This window comes from Myotis myotis, unplaced genomic scaffold, assembly GCF_014108235.1.
Source record: "Myotis myotis isolate mMyoMyo1 unplaced genomic scaffold, mMyoMyo1.p scaffold_m19_p_9, whole genome shotgun sequence".
Lineage (NCBI taxonomy): Eukaryota > Metazoa > Chordata > Mammalia > Chiroptera > Vespertilionidae > Myotis > Myotis myotis.
The window spans coordinates 5416772-5441012 of NW_023416401.1; the positions used below are offsets into that span (position 1 = coordinate 5416772).

Here is a 24241-nt window from a genome sequence, read left to right on the forward strand (position 1 = left end):
CTGGCTGTTCTTAGCTACATAGAACATGGTCCAAATACCTTGACATGATATACTAGTCCCTCCATGATATGACTTTCACTTCATCTTGAATCTCGTATCCTGCACTTCAGTTCCACTAATTTGACATATTTTTTAAAAATATATTTTATTGATTTTTTACAGAGAGGAAGGGAGAGAGACAGAGAGTTAGAAACATCGATGAGAGAGAAACATCGACCAGCCGCCTCCTGCACATCTCCCACTGGGGATGTGCCTGCAACCCAGGTACATGGCCTTGACTGGAATCGAACCTGGGACCCCTCAGTCCGCAGGCCGACGCTCTATCCACTGAGCCAAACCGGTTTCAGCTAATTTGACATATTTTTGACACCTCTGTGTTCTTGTTTTTGTGCTACCTGCTAACGTGCCCTCCTAACTAAGCCACACTTACTGACATTGCTAGGTTCATATCAAGTGTTACTGTGCAATAGTAATCAAAATAGCATGGTATTGGCATCAAACATATAGAGTATAAGACATGCAGATCAATGGAACAGAAGAGAGAGCCCAGAAATAAACCCATGCCTTTAGGGTCAGCTAGTATTTGATCAAGGAGGCAAGAACATACAGTGGGGTAAAGACAGTCTCTTCAATAAATGGTGTTGGGAAAATTGGACAGACACACGCAAACAATGAAACTAGACCATGTTCTTACACCATACACAAGAATAAACTCTAAATGAATTAAAGACTTAATGTTAGACTTGAAACCATAAAAATCCTAAAAGAAAACATAGGCAGTAAAATCTCAAATATTTCCCTTAGTAATATTTTTTCTGATATATCTTCTTGTGCAAGGGACACAAAAGAAAAAAAAATAAACAAATGGAACTACATCAAATAAAAAATGTTTTTGCACAGCAAAGAAAACCATCCACAAAATGAAAAGGCAACCCACTGAATGGGGAAATATATTCACCAATGATACATCTGATAAAGGTTAATATCCAAAAATTATAAAGAATTTTTACCCTCCACCCCCAAACAAACAAACAATCCAATTAAAAAAATAGGCAAAGTACCTGAATAGACACTTCTCCAAAGAGGACATACAGATGACAAATAGACATATGAAAAGATGCTCAATGTCACTGATCATCAGAGAAATGCAAATTAAAACCACAATGAGATATCACCTTGCACCTGTCAAAATGGCTGTCATCAATAACTCAACAAACAAGTGCTGGCGAGGATGAGGAGAAAAGGGAACCCTCATGCACTGTTGGTAGGAACACACACTAGTGCAGCTCCTGTGGAAAGCAGAGTGGAGTTTCCTCAAAATATTAAAAATGGAACTGTCTTATGACCCAGAGATTCCACTTCTGGGAATATAGCTGAAGAAACCAGAAACACGAATCTGAAGGAATAGATGCACCCCTATGTTCATCGCATTGTTATTTACAATAGCCAAGATTTGGAAGCAGCTGAAGTGCCCATCAGTAGATGAGTGGGTAAAAAAGCTGTGGTAATTTACACAATGGAATACTAATTGGCTGTGAAAAAAAGGAAATCTTACTTTTTGGGACAGCATGAATGGACCTGGAGAGTATTATGCTAAGCGAAATAAGCCAGTCAGAGAAAAACAAGTACCATATGATTTCACTTATATGTGGAATCTAATGAACAAAATAAACAAACAAAATAACAACAGACTTATAGAGATAGAGAACAGACAGAGCTGTCAGAGGGTAGGGGGTGTGGGGGGCTGGGTGAAAAAGGTGAAGGGATTAAGCAAAAAACAACTCAGACACAAAACAACAGTTTGGTGATTACCACAGGAAAAGAGGGTGGGGGGAGGTAGAAGAGGGTACAGGAGGAAAAAATGCTGGAGACTTCAAAAGAGACTTGACTTGGGGTGGTGAACACAGTATACACAATACAAAATATGGACGATGCATTATATAATTGCACACATGAAACCTATATAAATTTTTTGCATTTATGTAATTTTTTAAATTTTTAATTTTATCTTTATTGTTGATACTATTATAGATTTCCCCATTTTCCTCCCTTTTGCCTTCCCCCAACCAGTCCTCGCCTCTCTGGCCTTCACCACACTGTTGTCTGTGTCCATGAGTTATGCGTATATGTTCTTAGCTAATCCCTTTACCTTCTTTCATCTCCTTCTCTCCCCTCCCCAGTTGTCAGTCTGTTCCATGCATCAATTAATGGGTCTCTATTTTGTTCATCAGTTTATTTTGTTCATTAGATTCCACATATAAGTGAGATCATATGGTATTTGTCATGCTCTGACTGGCTTATATCACTTAGCATAATAATCTCCAGGTCCATCCATCTATATAATTTTATTAACCAATGTCACCCCAATAAATTTAAAAAATAAATAAAAAATAAAAGAGTACAGAAGAAATCCATATAAAACACCTTTATATTTATGACACACTATATGCGAGTTGACAGGCATACTTTACAAATTTTCACTGATCTAATCTTTACGAAGATCCTATGATGCTAGTTTCACGGCCATTTTATGGATGAAGAGACTGCGGCCTGAAGAGGTTAAAACGCTCAGGTGACACCACGCAGCTCTGTCTCTAGCAGAGGTGGGGCTGAAACCCGGGTTGTTCATTCTCACTGTCCTTTAAAATATATATATATTTTGATTGATTTCAGAGAGGAAGGGAGAGGGAGAGAGAGATAAAAACATCAGTGATGAGAGAATCATTGATCAGCTGCTTCCTGCACGGCCCCCCCACTAGGGATGGAGCCCACAACCTGATCAGGAATTGAACTGCGACCTCCTGGTTCATAGGTCGATGCTGAACCACTGAGCCACACGGCCGGTCTCTGTCCTTGTTCTAGCCAACCATATGAGTCCGTTTTCCTGTAATTAGCCTTCGCTCACAGGAGTTTTGGTGTGGACACAGATTTATTAACTCATTCAGTAGAGTATCTTGTTAATTCCAGGAATCCCCCAAGGAAAGTGCTTCCAGGAGGGAGTAACTTACTGCCCCTACAGCAGCCTGAGTGGAAATGTGCTTCTATAACTTATTCTGTCAGTTCCTGGTTCTATCCTGAAAACTCTATAGACAACCACCATCCTCCTTTATACAACAACCGCCTTCAACCGTGGGAGACAACCAACATTTGCCTCCCTCTTTGAATGATTTCTGATGTATTTAGGTTAAAAACTTCTTATTCCATAATTACCTGGAAGTAAAAAATAAAAGATTGAATGATGAAAACCTTAGGTCATTCCTTTCAAAGTCATTCCCAGCGCCGCCTTAAACAAAAGAGAACGGAAGGCCTCCCACAACCACAACAGCACAGGAGCTGTGGGATTGTGTGTGTTGCAGGGAGGCTCATGGCGCAGAGACGTGGATTTCCCCGAGCACAAGAGATTCAAATCCGGAAAGAAGCCACCTGCCTGGGGATTGGCACGTAACTCTGAAAGGTCAAGGAACCGGGAAAGGAAGCACATAAAGGCAAACCTTTGGACGCCAGGACTAACTTAAGGCGAGGAAATGTAGCTGAGAGTGGAATTATTTAAATAAAAGGTTGCCATAAAAGATCATTGGCTTTGAAAAAGTGAATTTCACACTGAGAAGCCAAGGACTAATTACCAGGGAAGTTGCAGCAACAGTAGATCTGGTTTGTGTTTCAGGCCTCTGGAGGCTAGTTACTTCTAAGAAAATAATAGGTGTTAAAAATAACTATGTAACTATTGATTTTTGTTCCATGTAAAATTTTAATAAAGGTGGAATAAAAATTATCTTTTGTAGCGCATCAAAGGATGAATAAAATGTTAAAGCCCTTTGTTTCAAACTCACTTTAATTATGGTTTGAAAGTTACTGGAATAAACCTGAAATTATGGGTTAAAATGGGAGCATATCTGTCTAAATCAGGGGTGGGCAAACTTTTTGACTCGAGGGCCACAATGGGTTCTTAAACTGGACAGGAGGGCCGGAACAAAAGCATGGATGGAGTGTTTGTGTGAACTAATATAAATTCAAAGTAAACATCATTCCATAAAAGGGTATGGTCTTCTGTTTTTTTTTAGTTTTATTCATTTCAAATGGGCGGATCCGGCCCATGGGCCGTAGTTTGCCTACGGCTGGTCTAAATAGTCTCAAATGTTTACAAGAGAAGATACACCTAGTGATAAGACAATTGGGGTCTTGGCCTACTTCACACTGTGACAAAAGACTCTGTTTTCCATTATTTAAAAGGATTTAAAAAAATAGAGTAGAGAAAACATATTTATATGTGGTTTTAAAAGGCTACGTTTCTATTATACCTGGGGCCCAAGTAGGAAAACGAGTCTGACAGTCTTCCCTTGACCTTTACAGTATAGGATGTCCCTTCTTTATCGCATGGCTCCGTTCTTTTTATTTCTTTGTAATCCCTGGATGGCCCATCTCCCTTCTCCTGTTACAGCTCCTGCTTTTTAATTAGGCCAGTGCATGCTAATGCGCAGCTGATTGCAGTGGGATCGTTGAAGTTTTATTTTAACCGCAATAAAATAGCCGTGCTAAATGTTTGCAAAGGTCAAAATTTTCACATTCAAAAGGCACCTCTCTGGAGAGTGAAAGGCTATAGTGAGTAACTTTTCACACACCGAGCACTCGGTAGGTGTTTGGTAAATGTGTCGTGTGAAGGAAAGAGTGGGACACATGTTGAAGTTCTCCTACAATAATGTTGTCAGCTCATTCAGTTAAACTCTTATTCTGTGCATTCCTTGTGCCAGGACCAGTGTAATGGATGAAAAAAATTAACAGGATGTGTTTGTCCTCAATACCGCAGGGTGCAGACGAAGAGACCTACTATTTCTAACAAGTGAATCACCCCTCCCTGAGTAACAAAGCAGTTCATGTCCATTGACGGAGAGGAGGAGGAGAGAAAGGGCAGTGCAGGCAGAGAGAAGGCAAGAGTGAAGGCACGGAGAGGTAAATGGCGGAAAGGTCAGTGAGCAGGGATGGCTGGGAAGGGAAAACATGGAGGGAGGGAGGCCAGTGAGGATCCTGAAAAGCCCCAATCATTAGTCCGGGATGGAAATGGAGCGGTAACTGCATGGACGGGGCTGACAGCACTTACTTTCTACTCTGCTTCCTTCTCCTTGGGGAGGGACCTCACCGCCTGCAGTTCACCTGAGGATTGTCGGTCAAGCCCATTGGGGTCACGGAGGAAGGAACACAGCCAAAGCCAGTGAGCCCTGGGAGATGGGCTTTCTCTCATCTATGTTCTCCAACCCCAACCTCCTGATGCTCAAAGATCCCAGGGGAACGCTCCTCTCCCATGGGAGGGCTCCTCTCCGAATTGCTTTCATGTTGGACTGTCTTCCTCTGGTGGCTGCTGTTGGCCTGGCCTACGTCTGGGTAGACCACAGACCCTTCCCACGGCCACCTGTGCCGTCCCATCAAGATGCTGGTACCCCTAGCTTTCCGAATTGAGAAGATCGGACTTGACTGTCAGAACTTGGCCGATCTGCTGACAACAGCCCTGGCACGGACAGTTTTCCTGAGCTGAGCTTTTGAAAGATATCAGGTCATTACTCCTAAGTACAAATCCGCCATCTCCGTGAAGTAATGGGCATGGCCTGCATTAGATTGGGACAGTCCTGGCATTCGGTTCAGCAGCGGCTTGACCCTGAGTTAATTAGTCTGACAATTCCTGCTGGCTGTATAATCAGAATACTGCAACTTTCAACTTCGTCAGTAATTTAGTTCATTTGTCTTTATTACGATTCCATGATTATTTCTGGTTGAAAGACTAGTATTTTTGATAATTGTGATATTAGTGATGAATGGCAACAATAATGTCAGTGTCAAGAACACGCATTAGCGTATCTACAATAACATCATGGGCTTTAAAAATAAATTTCTTTGAAGAAAAGAAGAGAGCAACTGTTTCTCTAACACTCACACAACCTTTCCTGTCTTGATCATTTAAATTACCATCAATGACATAAAAGCATTCAATCCAAGAAGAGAAAACAATTTCTTCCCAAAAATAATTTCAATGTTTTTGAAAATTGTCCAAATAACTTTATAAGAAGTATAGTGTCTTTTTAAAAAAAGACATTTCTCCAATTTACTTCTTTCACAAATCAGTCGTTTACATTTTCCATTTTTCCCCCAATCTGGTTTGCATGCATAACCAATTTTATACAGTTGCAATTACAGAATAGATTCAATTTTGTATTCTGCTTTTTTCACTTAGCATTATTCTTCCATAATAATTTAAAGAGAGTTTTATTTATGGTTATTTCAAATGTAGAGACTATAATTTTCTAAACTGTACTTAAGTGCTCAATTTAAACATTTTAATGGCCAACCCAAATCATCAAATGTCTTCTAGATAAGGGTGCATTATAGTTAATGCTCAACATTGCAGGAAGCAACTTGCATATACATTCGATTAAAGTCAAATGTTATACACAAGTGGAAATGAGGACATTAAAGGCTGGCTGTTTTAATGTATTTGGGAGTTTTTCTCCAGTCAGATATGCTTCCAGCATTGGTTAGTCGGCTGCTAAATGGTCATGCCCTGAACTAACTCAGCCAGTTTCTGCACATGACTTCACATGTGCACCTCATTTGGAGTTGAACTTGCTATGATTCAGATAGCATTATCCTAAATGATGTTAAGAAATTGTTTATTTTCTGTGTCAGCGAAAACTGCGGAAAGGCCGACTACATTTCGCCTGAAGAGAGTCCTGTCAGAACCGACATCTTGGCAGATAGAAAAATGCAAGTCAGATACTTTACCAGGGCACACTAAAACCAATGAACTGAAGATCAATATCCACTTCCACACTGTATTAAAGTGGCATCTCCTGAATTTACAAATGTCAAAAGACATGCTTTATTAGCTGCTGTGAGAGTCCTGTTTCATTTTAGTTTATCAGTTAAAAAAGAAATTTGCTTTCCTTTTGTGCAATTTTTAACCCTTATTTTAAAAAGTGGTTTGAGAACACACATTTTAAAAATGAATTGTTCTAATGCAGAATGGCAAGAGGAAAGTTGACTATTCACCTCTCCCTATGTATTTATTAAAGAAACAAAATCTGAACAATAAATTCTTTTGTGTGATGAAGTCAGTAGCCCAGCGAGATCTTTTAAGTAATATTATGCTTTAATTTAAAAAGCTATTTTTTAAATTGGGTATTTTTAAACTATCAGGTTATTCGAAAGAGCTGCAGAAGACTATTATTTCTACTTAATTCACTAGTAGGCCCTTATGAATATATGATGCCTAGTTTTAATTTCTACATGCATAAGGGGATTTTTTTTTTTTTTTTCCCAGAGATTTTAGGGGAGAGCAGTAGAATTGATGAAAGAGATATCGGTTAGAAGATTAAATCCAATTGGATTGTTTTTCCTGGAGGAGAAACTAAGATGATTACTTATTACGCTCTTCCGGTGTACTGGTTGTTATAACACTCAACAAGAGCAACTTCAATTAGTCTCCTCAATTTTATTTAGAATTAGACGTTCTCAAAGTATGTTCCCTGGACCAGTAGCATAAGCGTCTCCTGGGTACCTGTGGGAAATGCAATTCTCAGGGCCCACCCCCAACCTACTACATCAGAAACTGCAGACAGCCCAGCAATTGCTTTTAGCCAACCTCCCTGTGATTCTGACGCTCATGAAAGTTCCAGAACTGATGCTTAGAAGCAGCTTGGGGCGTTGGGGGTGGGAGGTGGCGGGGGACGCGGAGCTGACAAGATAGTGATGGCGAACCTATGATATGCACGTCAGAGGTGACACGCGAACTCATTTTTTTGGTTGATTTTTCTTTGTTAAATGGCATTTAAATATATAAAATAAATATCAAAAATATAAGTCTTTCTTTTACTATGGTTGCAAATATCAAAAAATTTCTATATGTGGCACGGCACCAGAGTTAAGTTAGGGTTTTTCAAAATGCTGACATGGCGAGCTCAAAAGGTTCGCCATCACTGTGACAGGAGTTGGGGAAGGCTTTTCTGCCCACACTCTTCCATTTACAACCTGCTTCCGCCCTGGTTCTCCTCCCTGCTGCACATCCCTCCGCCCCCACAGCAATGATCACGTCCTAACTCCCATACCATTTGCTTGTTTAGTTTATTTTCATTTCCCTCCGTCCACCACAAGGAGAGAGATTTTTGCCTGTTTGCTTCACGGCTGTATCCCCAAAGACCACAAAGGCAGTGGGGAAGATGAATAAACAGTAATTGAGTGACTGGAGAGTTGCTGTCACAACATTTATTCAAGAGCTGTTCACGATGTTGTCCACCTAAAACCAATATTTTTCAAAAGTATTTTCATTGGTTGCAGAGAGGAAGGGAGAGGGAGAGAGAGAGAAACATCAATGATGAGAGAGAATCATTGAACAGCTGCCTCCTGCACACCCTCCACTGGCAACGGAGCCCGCAACCTGGCAATCAAACCGTGACCTCCTGGTTCATAGGTCAACACGCAACCTCTGAGCCACACCAGCAACACGTTCAAATGCCTATTGTAGGAGGAAGTGTGAAGAGTGTATGAGACTGAAAAAGAGGCCTGTTGGTTGGAGTAGAGAGCACTGCGGGGGCGGGGAGGAGGGGAGGCTGGGGGGGAGGGGGTAGTCCATTTGTGTGGGGAGGGAGATGCAGCCGGAGCTGAGGCCCCAGCACTTTACAAACCATAGTAAGGAGGGAAGCACTGGGAAGCTATCCAAGAACGTGAAGGCCTGGCCAGCGTGCTCCGCTGACTGGGCATTCATTGTCCTGTGCACTGAAAGGCAGTTGGTATGATTCCTGGTCAGGGCACATGCTTGGGCTGCGGGCTCGATCCCCAGCAGGGGGTGTGCAAGAGCCAGCCAATCAGTTTCTCACATGGATGTTTCTCTTTCTTTTCTCCCTTCCTCTCTCATCAAAAAACAATGAAAAACATTAAAAAGTAGACTTTCATCTGATGATGAGATCAGATTGATGTTTTGCAAAGGTTCTGGCTGCAGTATGATACACTGGGTGGGGGTTGGGGTGACGGGCAGAATGGATGGGGCTCAGCGGCCAGTAGAGAGGGTGTTGCATGGTGCGGGCAGGAGATGATGGAAGCTGGTACCAAAGAAGCGGTGGGGGAGGATCAGGCAGTAAAGGAAACGTTGAGGTTCCTTCTCTTTAATGGTCAATGTCTTCAGTAGGCAGCCTGCACTGTGGCACCTTCGGGCCCCATTGGGGACACGGCTGCACAACTGTTCTTTTTTGCCCCCCGCGACCTTCCCCTTGATCTGATTTGCTGGCCTCAGCATCTCCCATTCTTGTTCTTGTCTCCCTTCCCCATTTATCACTGCACTACATTGAATGGTCTGCTTGTCTACCTTCTCCAATAAGACGTAGGCTCCTTGAATGTGGACAATATGTTACTCCAGTCGTTCTCAAGCTTACCTGCACGGTAGTCACCTGGGGATTTTGTTAAAAACGCAAATTTTGACTCTTTGGCTGTGGCGTGGGGTCTGAAATTATTCATTTGGAATCAGACTCCGGTGATGCTGATGCAGCTGGCTGGCGGGCTCACTTTGGGCAGAAAATCTTTAGGTAAACTTTTGTCCCCACGACTTAGTAGGGGGTCCAGTACCTAACAGATTCTTGACTAATGTCCCTGAGTAAATAGTCTAGTCCAGTGGTCGGCAAACTGCGGCTCTCGAGCCACATGCGGCTCTTTGGCCTCTTGAGTGTGGCTCTTCCTAAGCCTTAGGAGTACCCTAATTAATTTAATAACAATGTACCTACCTATATAGTTTAAATTTATAAAATTTGACTCTCAAAAGAAATTCCAATCGTTGTACTGTTGATATTTGGCTCTGTTGACTAATGAGTTTGCCGACCACTGGTCTAGTCTTCTTTTCCAAACTCACCTGCTAATATTTCTCTTCTTGTACCTAAATCTCAAAGCACTGGTTTCCCATCAGCCCAGTTTCCCATGTCAGTTTCCTTGCTGGCCATGTGACTCGCACCTGGAGCCCCAGCTCCCCTTGATCTCGAGTTGAAAACAACCTTGCAAACCCCTCTCAGCTCCCATCTCCTTGAAAGGCTTTTTGAGTTAATCCCAGAGAGGAGTGAGTTTCTCTCCCTCTCCACCCATCTTCACTGCCTAATAAAAAAGATAGAAAACAGGCATATCTGTTTTTCTATTTTTCTGACAGACTTAGGTGATGTTTGCTTCCGTGCAAATCTGGCTTCACATTCCCTCCCCAAACCCAGAACCTCCAGATGCACAGGCCCCAGGGCGAAGGGAGTCCAACTCCTTTCTCCTCTGATTCCCATGAAGGAGAACCCAGTTAGTATTCATAGAACAAATGAGTCAGCGAACCTGGCTGAGTGAGTCAAGGCAACACTGGGTGGCCAGAGAGAGGACTTCTGCTCTCCTTCTTGAACTCTCATGTGTGGGATGGCTCAGGGGCAGCTTTCTGATCACACGTACCTTCCAGAATCGAATAGGCCAGGGGGTGACTGGGCAACTCCATAGAGAAGAGAGGTGACACATCTTATCAGTGGTGTGGAGGATTTTGCTGTAGGTATAGATGTAAGATGTGAAGATGGAGCCAAACCTCTGTCCTACTGGCTGTTCCTTTGACTACTCAGGAAATACAATCACCCTGATTCATCCTGATGCCTGGTTCTGTGGAAATACTCGAGGGGAACAGAGAAGACGGGGTTCCAGAGGACGATGCCATCTTTTAACCCACAAGTTATCTACACCAAAGGTCAGGGAACTTGGGAGTCTCCCGAATAAAATGACTTTGTTCCTTGTGATACAGTGTTCAAGGTTCCAGAATGAGGTGACCTTCAGCTAAATACAAATTTAATCTCAGAACATAGCAACACACATACTGCATATGAGTCTAGAGTATATGCTTTTAAATTAACAAGGAATTCTACCTACCTGATTTTTATTTTACTTTATACATGAAAGATGGATGGTTCAAATTTAAAAAAAGAAAAACAGTCTACCACTGGCTGAGTTCACGACCGTGCTTATGAAATATAGGCCACGATGTGCCCATTTGAAACAGACGCGTGTGGCTGTTGATGCCGGAGCAAGGTGAGGCACCGCTTGCCTCGGTAGATCAAACAGTGTTTTCTCCAATGCTTTTGCACATTATTAATTTCCCTGCCATTTAAAAGAAATAAATGAAAGGTGAATTTCCTCCAGGTTAGATTTATCACCATTTCTGAATTCCTGGGAATCTGACGTAAAGGGTTTTCCACATTCATCCACCACCTACCTTTGCCAGTTTGGTGTTCACCCTCACCTCCCTAACCTGAGGAACCAGTTGAGACCGGATCTGTGCACCAATACTGTAACTTATCCACACCTGCGGTGACTCCCTGCCCTGGTCCCAGGGACAGTACTCCAGGAGCAATCAAGGGTGAGTCAATAATCAAATTATTCCTTTTTTCTTTGAAATAGAAAAGAGTATTTGCTTCCTCCTCTCCATTAGACACAAACAAACAGGCAGTTGAGTCACCGCAATGAGGACTTGCCAATGTTTTGAAAACTGCACCTATCAACACACTGACTGAGCAGGGCTCGGCGTTGAGAAATGCCGAGGAAGCAAGCGGGCAGGCGGGAGGCAGCTGCATGGCCGGCCCTCGGGGGGTTTCTGCCGGGTGACAGCAGGCAGGGCACTGTGGGTAGACCCTCTCCTGAGAGGTTGTTTCAGGACTCCGGGTAAGTCAGGCTTTGCCACGCCTTGCTGCCCGGGTCCCCAGTCCTCCTTCCCAATTGCCCTTAATTTTTATGAGGCGCAATTTACTAAACTGCCATGATAAGGATCTTGGCCGGCTCTTGGCACTGGTGCTGGTGGGTGTGTCGCTGCCTGGATTCTCTCCGGACGCGCCCTCCTGCTCCTCCACCCACCCCTTCCTGCCCTCGTGCTCTCCCTGGCAGTTTCCACCCTCCCAGCTCCTTCCCGCCCGCGTTCCACCTCCCACCGCCTGCCCTGCTCAGCCTCGGGCCTGTGAACGGCGGGACCTTGAGCAGTCCTAGGAGTGACAGGTGCTGCGTGTGCATGACAGCGACCTCATGTTCCTTCCCAGCGTGCACCCGGCCTCCACGGCCCTCTGAAGGTGCTGTTCTTCCAAAGGCTCTGGGCATTAAAAAAATGTAGTGTACGTTCGGTAACAGCTTTATGGAGATATGCCACATACCATCGAATACGTCTCTCTTTTTTAATCCTCACCCAAGAACATTTTCTTTTCTTTTTGAGACAGGGAGAGAGAGAGAGAGAGAGAGAGAGAGAGAGAGAGAGAGAGAGAGAGAGAGAGAGAGAGATTGATGGATTGCCTCCAGCACATGCCTGGACTGGGGATCGAACCTGAAACCTAGGTACGTGCCCTGCCCCAGGATCGAACCTGTGGCCTTTCTGTGTATGGGACAATGTTCCAACCAAACGAGTGGCCCACACTGGCCAGCGCAGTTTGAGCAGTTAAAAAACCCCATTTTGTATTGGTTTTTTAGAGCGAGAGGAAGGGAGAGGTAGAGAGAGAAACACCAACGAGAGAGAAGCATCAACATTGATCGTCTGGTTTGGGTATTTTTAAACATACCAACAGAATGCTACTATGACCAGCCAGGGGAAATTGCCACCTTCGTTCTGATCTCACTTTAGGAGAGTATTTATCATAGGAAATAAGTCTTTTCCCCCCCATCCATCCATCTGATCTCTTCCTTGCTCTCTCCACTGCCGACATCACGTCTCTACCCACTTTCTCCAAACTTTGTGATTTGACTTTCAAAGTCTAGTTCTCAGCGAGGGAAAGAAATAAACAGGAAGCTTGTTTGTTATCCTGTCATGATTGCTTTATCATCATGGCATGAGATGCTAAATGATGAGGGTGCAGACACCCATTTTATGAGCGCATTGCAGTGTTCCCCGTATAATTAATACCATCATTAGCCGGCAGCCACATCACCTGCAGCTCGGGGAGCTTGCTTTCCGCAGGTCTCGATGGCTCCGCGGAGTGTCTGTGCTGGTGCACCTGTTGCAGGTAGTCGGGTTTTATGAGATGAAGGGCCGCTGGCCCTTGGCCCCCTTCACCACCCGCCTTCTCGGAAGGACCCCGGCGGTGGCGAAGAGCGGCCTTACGCGGGCTCCTCTGCGTAATGAGGCGCGCTCTCTCCGGCTGCCTCCTCACCTCCCACCGGGAGGAAACACTGCACCCGTCTCCCCAGGAGGCACTCGGGCGGGTGGCCTTGTTGTGAAGCGCAGGAGCTGGAGGCCATCGATCTCACACGTCCCCACCAGGACCTGCCTCCTCCCGCTCGGCCTCCTGCCTGAGCTCTGCTTTGTCTTATTCTTGGCAACGAGCTGCGGCCGACATTCAAAACACGGCTCCTTCTCACAGTTTCTTATCTCGTCTCTTAATTGCTCAGACAAAGCCGGAGAGAAATTGGGTCGCACATTCCCAGGGTGTAGGTTTACACGGGGACCTGCTTTTGCTTCCTCTGAGGCTCCGAGGTAGCTAAGCTGTGGCTGATCTCCTCCAGCAGGGCAGCCCCGCCCGGTCGGTCCGGGTGCCTGCAGAGGCCTCGCCATTGCTCACCATGGGCAGAGGGGCCTGGGCGCACGCAGATGGGCGCAGAACCATCCCCGCTATGAACTGGCACCGCCGTGCCCTCCCTACATGGGGCAGTGGCCTGGCCCCCGTGTGGAGGATGGCTCCCTCCTTCATTGGACAGAGCTCTCCCCGGACCCAGAACACCGCGCACCCCCAGAACACCGCACGAGTGAGCCCACCCCAAACCGCAGGCCTGGCTGAGCCTCGGCCGCCCACCCCGCCATGCACAGCGGCCTCCCCCACACAGCTCTGGCCTCCTGGCTCGGAAGCTGCGAGGTTTCCTGGGCAACAGCCAGGAGAAATGACCAGGTGCCCACGGGCCCTCCTGGGAATACCAAGGAAGGGTTTGTACCGTATTTGTGGAGGAGCCCAAGCTCCGTGGCCAAGCCTCGCGTCACAGCCAGTTCCTTTTGCTTCTCTCTTCCTCTCACTGTTTTGGAAATTAGCATTTTGTACCTTGCACACCTAAGGCCCTTTCTCCCTTGTTTTTATTGGAGCAGATTCTTTAAGAGTGTTTCTGGGGACACAGTCCATGAAGCGGTTCAGAAAGTCAGACCGCCTGGGTCACCATATCTTCTGTAGCTCACTCAGTAGACTTGTGGACAAGTTACTTAACTTCTCTAAACCGTATTTTCCCACCTATACAATGAGAATGGCCCAGCCGGTGTGGCTCAGTGGTTGAGCACTGATCTATGAACCAGGAGGTCATGGTCTGATTGCTGGTCAGGGCACATGCCTGAGTTGAGGGTTCGATCCCCAGTGTGGGGCATGCAGGAGGCAGCCGATTGATGATTCTCTCTCCCATCATGGATGTTTCTCTCTCTCTCCCTCTCCCTTCCTCTCTGACATTAATAGAAATAAATAAAAAGTAACTGAATAAAAGGAGAATGATTGTGACACCATCTCATCGACGTGTTCCTGTTAGGGACTCAAAGAAGCCTAGCAAGCAAGAGCTGGGAGACAGACAGACTTGGGGTAAATCCTATCTCTCTTCAGCAAGCCACATGATGTTAAGCAAATAGCTAACCTCTCTGAGCCCCAGTTTTTAATAAAATGGGGGAAACTATTCCTACTGGAACAACCAGCATCTATTTTTGAGCATCACTTTCCTCATCTATAGAAATATTACATTGCTGGGAAAATTAAATTAAAAACAAAACACGTTATATTTATACCAGAGGCCTGGTGTATGACATTTGTGCACTGGTGGGGGGTGGGGAGGGCCTCTCAGCCTGGCCAGTGCCCTATCACAGTCCAGGACCCCTCGGGGGATGTTCACCTGCCGGCTTAGGCCCGCTCCCTGTGGGGTCCTTAGTGCTGCCGTGGAGGCAGAAGAGGCTCCCGCTAATGCCACTGCTTTCGCCAGCCGTGAGCCCGGCTTCTGGCTGAGAGGCGCTCCGCCTGTGGAAGTGCACTGACCACCAGGGGGCAGCTCCTGCACTGAGCGTCTTCCTCCAGGTGGTCAGTGTGCAACATAACGACTGGTCATTCTGCCATTCAGTCGATTTGCATATTAGGGTTTTATTATATAGGATGAAGCTCATGGCTCATGGTCACTATAAACTCTCTCCTCCTATTCCCTTGAGTTGCTACAAGTCAAGTATTTTTAAAATAAAGCATCAAATAGACCGCCCAACCTCAGAGGGAAGGCAGGGTGGGGGGGTGAGAGAGCAGCCAAAGGACTTGTATGCATGCAGATGAGTATAATCCATGGACACAGACTCTAGGGGGGTGGAGGCATGTGCTGGGGGATGGGAGTGACCAGGAAGAGGTCAATGGGGGAAAAAGGAGACTCATGTAATACTTTAAGCAATAAAGAATTAAAAAAATAAAATAAAGCAAAGCAGGCAGTGCCCTGGTTAGTTCCGAATCTGCCTCTTGCTTCAACAGTGTTTGGACAGAACGGACCAGGGACACCCCTTCCTCCAGCCTCTGGCCTCCCTCCAACCTCTTTCCCAATGCCCACCTCCGGAACGACCTCAGCCATCCTCAGCCTCTGAGAGCAGCCAACACCGGTTTTTGACCTGAACTCCTTATTGCCCCCAACCATGAGAGCCCAAATTTGTCGGAATTATTCCCCGAGGTGGAGGCTGCCATCACCACCTGGCCAGCTCCTCTGCGGGGCCCACACCTACCTCTCTCTGGGCTTCAGTTTCCACTGTGACCGTGTGACCTCCGCCAGTTGGTGGAGAAGAAGCGTGAGGGCAGCGTCTCTTAAAGATGCTAAACTATCTCTGTGACTTCCGGGAGAATCACTTCCGGGGCGAGGAGGTGAAACTCATCAGGAAGACGGGTGACACCTGACTCACCTCCAGGCTGCTAGGCCCCAGGCTGGGCTGGGCGAGTGTCTCTTGGAAAGGCTCCCCCTCAAGCACGACCAGGAGCCTGTGGAGCCCAGAGGCCTCTGAGGGGCCCCTCTGCACCCCCTGGTGTCTGGCTTCTGCCTGAGCCTCTCTCTAGAACCAGTAGGCATCCTTTTAACCACCCTGGAGCCCTCTCCCATGCATCGGACCGCATGAAACAATAAAGCTTTTGCAGCAATAAATACATAAATATAAAATAAAATAAAGCAAAGCAAAACCAAACAGCAATAGTGACACTTTGAACTCTGATAACAGGGGGAGACAGTTTAGCACAGAGAAACTAGCACTTATTATTTCAAGATAAAGAAACATCAGTCAAACCAAATACCCAGAGATCTTCAGGTCTGGATGTGGAGGGGATTCTAAAGCGCAGGGGTGAGTGTTGAAGGAGATGGTTAGGGATTGAACTTGCCCTTGTGACACGCTTTCAGGAAGAACCTGGCAGCTGCTGGCCTGACTCGTTTTTTTTTTTTTTTTTAAACATATTTTATTGATTTTTTACAGAGAGGAAGAGAGAGAGATAGAGAGTTAGAAACATCGAGGAGAGAGAAACATCGATCAGCTGCCTCCTGCACATCCCCCACCGGGGAAGTGCCCGCAACCCAGGTACATGCCCCCGACCGGAATCGAACCTGGGACCCTTCAGTCCGCAGGCCCACGCTCTATCCACTGAGCCAAACCGGTTTCGGCGACTCCTTAGGTTTTGATGTTAGAAAACGACGAGCACTTCTTCTCCTGAGTGTGCGGCAGTTTCCGAGAAACCTGACCTACGGGACCCGAGTGACATCCTTGGGGCTTTGACAGGTCAGAGGGAGCCGGCGCCCCTCCCCGCTCTCGGCTCCCCTCGGTGCTGAAAACTTCCCATTTCACAGGGAACCCGAGACCTCATTGTGAGGCCCTGCATCAGAGGCCCCGTTCTTTCAAAAAATGTTACGAGAAATGAGAGAGGGAGCCTGCCCAGCTGGGGGCTGTGAGCAAACAAACGAAACCAAGACAGGCCTCCAACACAAATGCTCACCAGACAGCAGGGTGCGAGGGCCTCCGGCCAGGGAGGGCCATTCAGTAGGCCCGAAGCCGCATGAGAGGGCCAGAGATGGCTTTTGTTAAACACGCGTGGTTTCTCACGTCAGCTTTCCAGATAACATGTAAGCAGCAAAGACCCTTTTCCATCATGTCCTGGGCTCTCACCCTGAGGTTCTGAGGACGCTGAACGCACATTATGAAATGTCCTCGGAGTCCCAGGCCTGACAGCCACGGATGGTACTGCCCCGCCCTGGAGTCCTTGGGGAAAGCATGGGATCCTCAGGTTGTCCTGCTGCGGACAGAAGCTCTGAACTTGATGGGCTTCTCAGAATCGAGACACACAGGCTGTGGAAATGAGTTTAGAGCTAGGCACGCCTGTGCCCTGTGCTGGGAGCTGTGCCTCTGGTGGTACTGGGGAGGGTGAAGTGTTGGGAGTGATAACACATCTCAAATAAACGTGTGGTTGTTTACACGACCAATGATCCGCTCATTTAACAAAATGTAGAACGTGAGGAAGTAAAAAATCCCGCCTCACAGCCCGGGCTCTCTGGTCTACCATGGTTGGCATTTGTTTACTTTCCTCCAGGGTCCCTATTGGAGGCTGGGGGAGTCCATTTACTTCTTTGATTAAAAAAAAAATGATCTTTATTATTGAAAATATTACAGATGTTCCCCCTTTTCCTCCATGGACGCTCTCCACCCTGCACCCCCAGACCTTTGCCAAATGATTGTCTCTTTTCTAGTTATGATCATACAAATGAAACATCTTTGAATTCTGTTTTTTAATATGTTTTACCGTATCATAAATACTCCACATACACAGTGTTAATGACTGCTTTTCATTTGGGCAGGTTCTTACTTTCCTTTCCACCTCCCCGTCTTGCCCTGTCATTCTCTTCTACCTTCTTGTCTCCACGATCCTCAGACATCCTTTCATACAGAATGCCGGGTGCGGGAAAGGGGGCCTGAACAGGAAGGGGCTGTTTCCCATCAAACCTGTGAACCGTCACAGAACAAGTATCAATATTAAGGATGAGTCTACTATTCCCAGCCTGGTCTGTAGCAGCTCAAATGTAAAAATTACTTTATTAAAATAATTTCTTCTTACTGATACATACTCATCACAAGCAATAGTCAAAGCAAATAAAAATATGTCATCTAAAGAAAAAGGCATTTCATTCCCTAGGGATAGGCTCCTTTAGTCATCTGCACAGCCTTCCAGACTTTTAAAAATACCCATACAAACACATGTGAACATTGTGCTTTTAAATGCTATGAGATTTTAGACATAGCGTCTTGCTACTTACTGGTTTTACTTTCTATATCATAGACTTATTTCCACTCGGTTTATATAGTCCTACCTCGTGCTCTTTTGAGAAGTGCGTAGTACTTTATTGTATGGATGTGCCATCATTTATTTAACCATTCTTTGAGTAATGGACACTCGGGCTATCTATTGCTTTTTGTTGTATTAAATTGTGCTGCAATTGGCATTCCATCCTGATGGATGTGTCTTTGCCCACTTGCATTTCTAACAACAACAACACAACAAAACGTTCCAGAGGTAGAATGGCTTGGTCAACAGTTAGAGATGATTTTGTTTTGCTGGAAGGTGGTGCCTCTCTCTCTTATGGTTCTCTCAGCGGATCTCCCACTGGCCACGGATGTGAGTTTCCATTTCTTCACACCCTTGTCTTCTCAACTGGTGGGGATTGCTAAATCTGGGGCACACTATCTCAAGATCCCTGTTCCCATTGTTTAATACATCCTGCATGCTCACCTTTCTCTGACTCACCAAGTAAACAATTACTCTAGGAGAGGCAGAGGGCAGGAGAGAATAGAGGACCAAGATGACGAAAGCACTTGGTCACCTTCCGCCTGGTTTCACAGTTTGCCACACCGGGTTTGTGAGTAAGCGGGTTAAAAACTTGACAGGGCAGCTAAAGAAGGTAGTAATGTCTCGCCTTCCGGATGCTTCACTCCCCAGTTATTTTTATTGTGGTAAGATACACATAAGAAAACATTTGCTATCTTAAACATTTTTAAGTGTGCAATTCACGGGAGTTAAGCACATTCATATTGTCATCCAACCATCACCACACCCACCTCCAGAATTTATAATCTTGCAAAACTAAACTCTATACACACTAAACAATCCTTCCCCATTGCTCCCTCCCCTCAAAGCCCGACAACCACTCTTCTACTTCCTGTCTCTATGAATTTGACTGTTCTAGATACCTCAGATGAGTGAAATCATACGGTAGTTGTCTTTTTGTGATTGGCGTATTTCACTTAGCATAATGCCCTCAGGGTCATTTTTAAGGCTGAATAATAATCCATTGTATGTACTAGTTGCCTTGGTCGGCAAACTGTGGCTTGCGAGCCACATGGGCTCTTTGGCCCTTGAGTGTGGCTCTTCCTAAGCCTTAGGAGTACCCTAATTAAGTTAATAACAATGTACCTACCTATATAGTTTAAGTTTAAAAAATTTGGCTCTCAAAAGAAATCTCAATCGTTATACTGTTGATATTTGGCTCTGTTGACTAATGAGTTTGCTGACCACTGTTAAGTGTATAACATATATTGCTTACCATTCACCCATTGGTAGACAGTAGGATTGTGTCTATGTTTTATCTGTCCTGAATAATGCTGCCACGAATATGGATGTACAAACACCTCTTTGAGATCCATTTTCAATTCTTTAGGTGCACACCCCGAAGTGGAATTGCTGGATCATATGGCAAATCTATTAATTTTTTTGAATAACTTTAATACTATTTTTCATAGCAGCGATACCATTTTATATTCCTACCAACAATACACAAAGGCTCCAACTTCTTTGCATCCCTGTCAACACTTACAATTTCCTATTTAAAAAAAATAAAATATACAGCCATCCTGACTGGTGTGAGATGGGTCTGGGGGCCTTTGGAACTGCAGCATTGCCTTTTTGGAGAGAACCAGGTGAAGTCTACACAAGCGTCACCTCAAAGATGCTCACAGTAGCAACCCTCCAGCTCTCTGGGGCTAAGAGGCTTGGGTGGAGGAAGAGGTGATGAACTGATACCACTGCACTAACTCAGCTACCCAATTGCACTAACCTCTAACTACTCAGCATGTTGATGTTGAAGAAGGAGTGGGAACAAATGCCAAGGGAAGAGAAATAGCCCTTTCTAGCTGCACCCCGGGGAACGCTCTCATAGCACATTCTTCGCATTTACCACAGTGAAATGAAGCATTTAGTTGGGTGACTTAGTTTATTTCTTTTCCTTTCTTTCAACTACAGGATTCCTGAGGGCAGGAGCTGGGTCCGTCTGGCTCACGGGCGGGGTGTTCCCATTGCACACTCTCCAGTACGAAGTCGGTGCTCGATAGCCATCTGGTAAACCTACTCACACAGCGTGCCTCCTGTTTCCTCCTTCCTGGATGCCTTGAGGACCGACATCACAGGCAGAAACTCATACCAATGACAGTGAACATAGGCTTTTTAAAAAGAGCAGTTCTAGGTTCACAGTTAAATTGAGCAGGGAGTACCGAGTCCCCATGTACCCGCTGTCCCCACCCGGCACAGCCTCCCCCACTGTCCTTATCCTGCACCAGAGGGGTGTCTGTTACAGTGAATGAACTACACGGACATGCTGTTACCACCCAAGGGCCACACGGTAGCTTCCATTAGGGTTCTCCGTGGTGGTGTACCTGCTGGGGGCTGGACAAATGTGTAAGGACAGGAATCTGCCATGCAGTATCAGAGTAGTTTCACCGCCTTTAGAAAAACAATGCTTTAAAAAGTTGTTTTAAAATATTTTTTATTGCCCTAACCGGTTTGGCTCAGTGGATAGAGCATCAGCCTGCGGATGCAAGGGTCCCAGGTTCGATTCCGGTCAAGGGCATGTACCTTGGTTGTGGGCATATCCCCAGTAGGGAGTGTGCAGGAAGCAGCTGATCGATGTTTCTCTCTCATCGATGTTTCTAACTCTTTATCCCTCTCCCTTCCTCTCTGTAAAAATTCAAATATATATATATATATATATATTTAAAAATATATTTTTTTTATTGTTTAGCATTCAGAATTGTTTAAAAGTTTGAGAAGAAGAAAAGAACATGTTTGCCAGCTGTAGGGGAAAGGCTTACCTGGGTCCAGGAGGCCGAGCACTGCAGCTCACCAAGCACCCCGCCCCCACCCTGGCCGGTGAAAGCAGTCCCCCCCCCCCCCCCCAGAGCGCCTGCCCGCTGGGGGGCGGCAGTGGCCAGCACGAAACCAGGGGCCTGCGCAGGAGCCAGCGTAGCTCGGGCAACCAGGCTTTCAGTAGCAGTCAAGGGTCACGGGGCTCAGAGGGCCAGTGAGTGTTTTCTTTCTCAGCGCGGACAAAGGCAGGCAGCGGAAGAGGGCCAGGCTCTGAAATCGCATCCCGATGCCAAGGTTTTCTTACAAGCACTGGCTGAAGTGGCTTGCCTAAGCCACTTAATGAGGGACTTAATCCGCCAGCAGGTGAAAAGGACCAAGGGCTTTTTCCATGGACAGCACTGCCAAACTCTAAGGTTAAGCACGCGGCCCACGGGCTATTCGTTTTCTGCAAACATAAGAATGAATTGCAATTAATGTGAGGGAATGAAAACCCAGGTTAGATTAAGAAATAATTAAAAACAGTTTAAGGGAATCAGGAAGGTATGTGATGTGTACCTAAGTCGCTCTTTTCATTAAGGTTTGTTTCAAATCATATATATTACTAGAGGCCCAGCGCATGAAATCGTGCGAGACCCCAGACCCGCCGCGCACTGAGACCCATCAGTGCACCTCCTGGTGACCAGTCGTTTGGTCATTACGGCATTACGGCGTTATGGCCACTGCCTTTTATAATATAGACTAGAGGCCCAATGCACGAAATTCGTGCAAAAGTAGGCCTTCTTTCCCCCGGCTGCTGGCACCGGCTTTCCTGGCATCCAGGACCCGGGCTTCCCTCCTCTGGCTGCTGGCAGGCACCCGGGACCTGGGCAGCTTCCCTCTGGTCCTGGCTTCATCCAGAAGGATGTCCAGAATGACATCCAGTCTAATTAGCATATTACCCTTTTATTATTATAGATTGTTGATATGCACATGCAAAGTGGTTCAGGTTTACTCTGTGGCAACTGTTATTTTGTAAGATCCTAGCATGATGGAAAGTGGTGTTCTGGAAAACAGAACTCGGTGCTTAGCACCCAGGATCCCCAGACCTAGGATCCCCTAAGAGGCAATACCGCCTCCTGGTGGCTCTTGATGATGTGGCAACTCCACAGGCTCAGGAAGCCTGGAATTTCTGGGGAGCACTTCTTGCAAAAGCAAATTCTTGCAGTGAAAATGATTGTCACAGTTGCAATCCTGTCAAAGATATAATATTAAAGGAGTGCCGACTGTAGGACAGCAGCTACTACAGGGGCGCTGCGTAGCTCCTGCTCCCAGCAGCCCTGTATTGGTGACACAATACCACCATCACCATTTTACAGATGAAGGAACGGAGGCAAGGCAAGACTAAGTGACAAGGTCAGAGAGCTACGCCTGGACCTGTGGGTTGCAATCAGAACGGCCTGGCCTCAGGGAATATGCTCTTTCCAATACTTCCTGTCTGAACCTGACATAACAAAGAGTAGTATGCTGTGTACGATTTTTTAAGGGAGAGATTTAGAATTTAGGTCTAAAGCTAATGTGTTCATTTGGGAAGCTCTGAAGTGCAAGCATCTTATCAGACCAGGTCAGGATATTTGCGGGAATTTTAAATTCTGAGAAGAGATTCTAATTTAGAGACCACACTCCACCTGGTGGCAATTTACCTAAACTGCAAATACCTTTTCCCTTTTTCCTTTCTCTGCTTTACTGGATCCTCTTTCTTGAGTGTGTTTTTTTGGATTTCTCTCCTTTTGCTGTTCAGTAAACAGCAGAGTTTATTCAGATTCTTGGCCCTCTTATTCTACTTACTGTCTGTGGTGATGGGGAATTCATCTACTCTTGAGATTCAAATACTGTTTAGGTGCTGATAACCCTCAAGTCTTCATCTCCAACGAGAGTCTCTCTCCTCTTCCCCAGCCAGGGCACCACATACGTGTGGACAGTCTGGGCGGGCCCTTCCATGGGGGGCCATTCTTATTGCTGGCCATGACATCGGCGCCCCACAGCAGCCTTACTTTTTCTTTTCTTTTAAAAATATTTTTATTGATTTCAGAGAGGAAGGGAGCGGGAGAGAGAGAGATAGAAATATATCAATGATGAGAATCATTGATCGGCCGCCTCCTGCACGCCCCCTACTGGGGATGGAGCCCGCAACCCTGGCAATTCTGTGCCCTTGACCAGAATTGAACCAGGGACCCGCAGGCTGACGCTCTATCCACTGAGCCAAACAGGCTAGGGCCACAGCATCCTTTCTTTAGGATCCCAAACTGAACCCAACTATTTATTTTTCAGGATTTCCATGTCAAGGGGTGATACGCCCTTTGTTCCTTTGTCATCCTGGACTCTTCTTTTCCTGACCACCACCCCATCTGCTCAATGATCAAGCCTGTGACCCCACTACCTGGTAACGCTGTGCCTGTGTGCTCGTCTCCACCTCAGCTTTCTTACCTTAGCTCAAGCCCCAGCATCACTCTCCTTTGTTACTGCTGCAGCCTTCTAACTGGCTTCCTGGCTCCAGCTTGCCTATCTTCAATCTCATCTCTATGCTGCTGCCAGAATAAACTTTCTGGGATGTATATTTGGTTCTGTCATTTTTCTGTTGAAAATCCTACAATTGTTTCTCATCACCTCAGAGTTAAATTTAAGTTCTGTATAGTGGCTTACAAAGTCCTCCAGGACTGGGCCTTGATTTCCCTCCCAGTTCCCTTCTCTGCCTTTTGCCCGACCCCTCACCCCCCCTTCACTCATTGTTTTGGAAGTGGTCCTCCAATGAAACACACTCACTCTCAACCCCAGAGCCTTTGCTCACTCACTCTTCTCAGTATATTCTTCTTCCTCCTTTTTGCCTGGCTCACCCTGATTGGTCCTTTAGGGCTTGGCTGAACCATCACCTCCTTCTGGACACCCTCATTGACCTCCCAAAGCTGGGTTAGGAGCTCTTCTATACTTCCGGAGGCCACTACTGTCCCATTTACAACGCCTTTATCTTATTGTATTGTAGTTTAGCTGCTCATTCCCTGACCCCCACATTAGATATATCTCCTTTAAGGCCATGGACTTCTTCTTCACAACTGTATTCATAGCACTTAGTATCCATCCGGGCACACAGCAGGTGGTCAACAGATTTT

General features: G+C 45.9%; 1 long non-coding RNA gene across 1 annotated transcript; it reads left to right on the plus strand.

Moving 5' to 3' along the window:
- Nucleotides 1-11196: 11196 nt before the first annotated feature.
- On the plus strand, nt 11197-23689 carry LOC118663536. Its single transcript, XR_004970072.1, has 3 exons — nt 11197-11395; nt 20259-20354; nt 23406-23689. It is a non-coding gene; the product is annotated as an uncharacterized LOC118663536 (long non-coding RNA).
- The last annotated feature ends 552 nt before the right edge of the window (nt 23690-24241 follow it).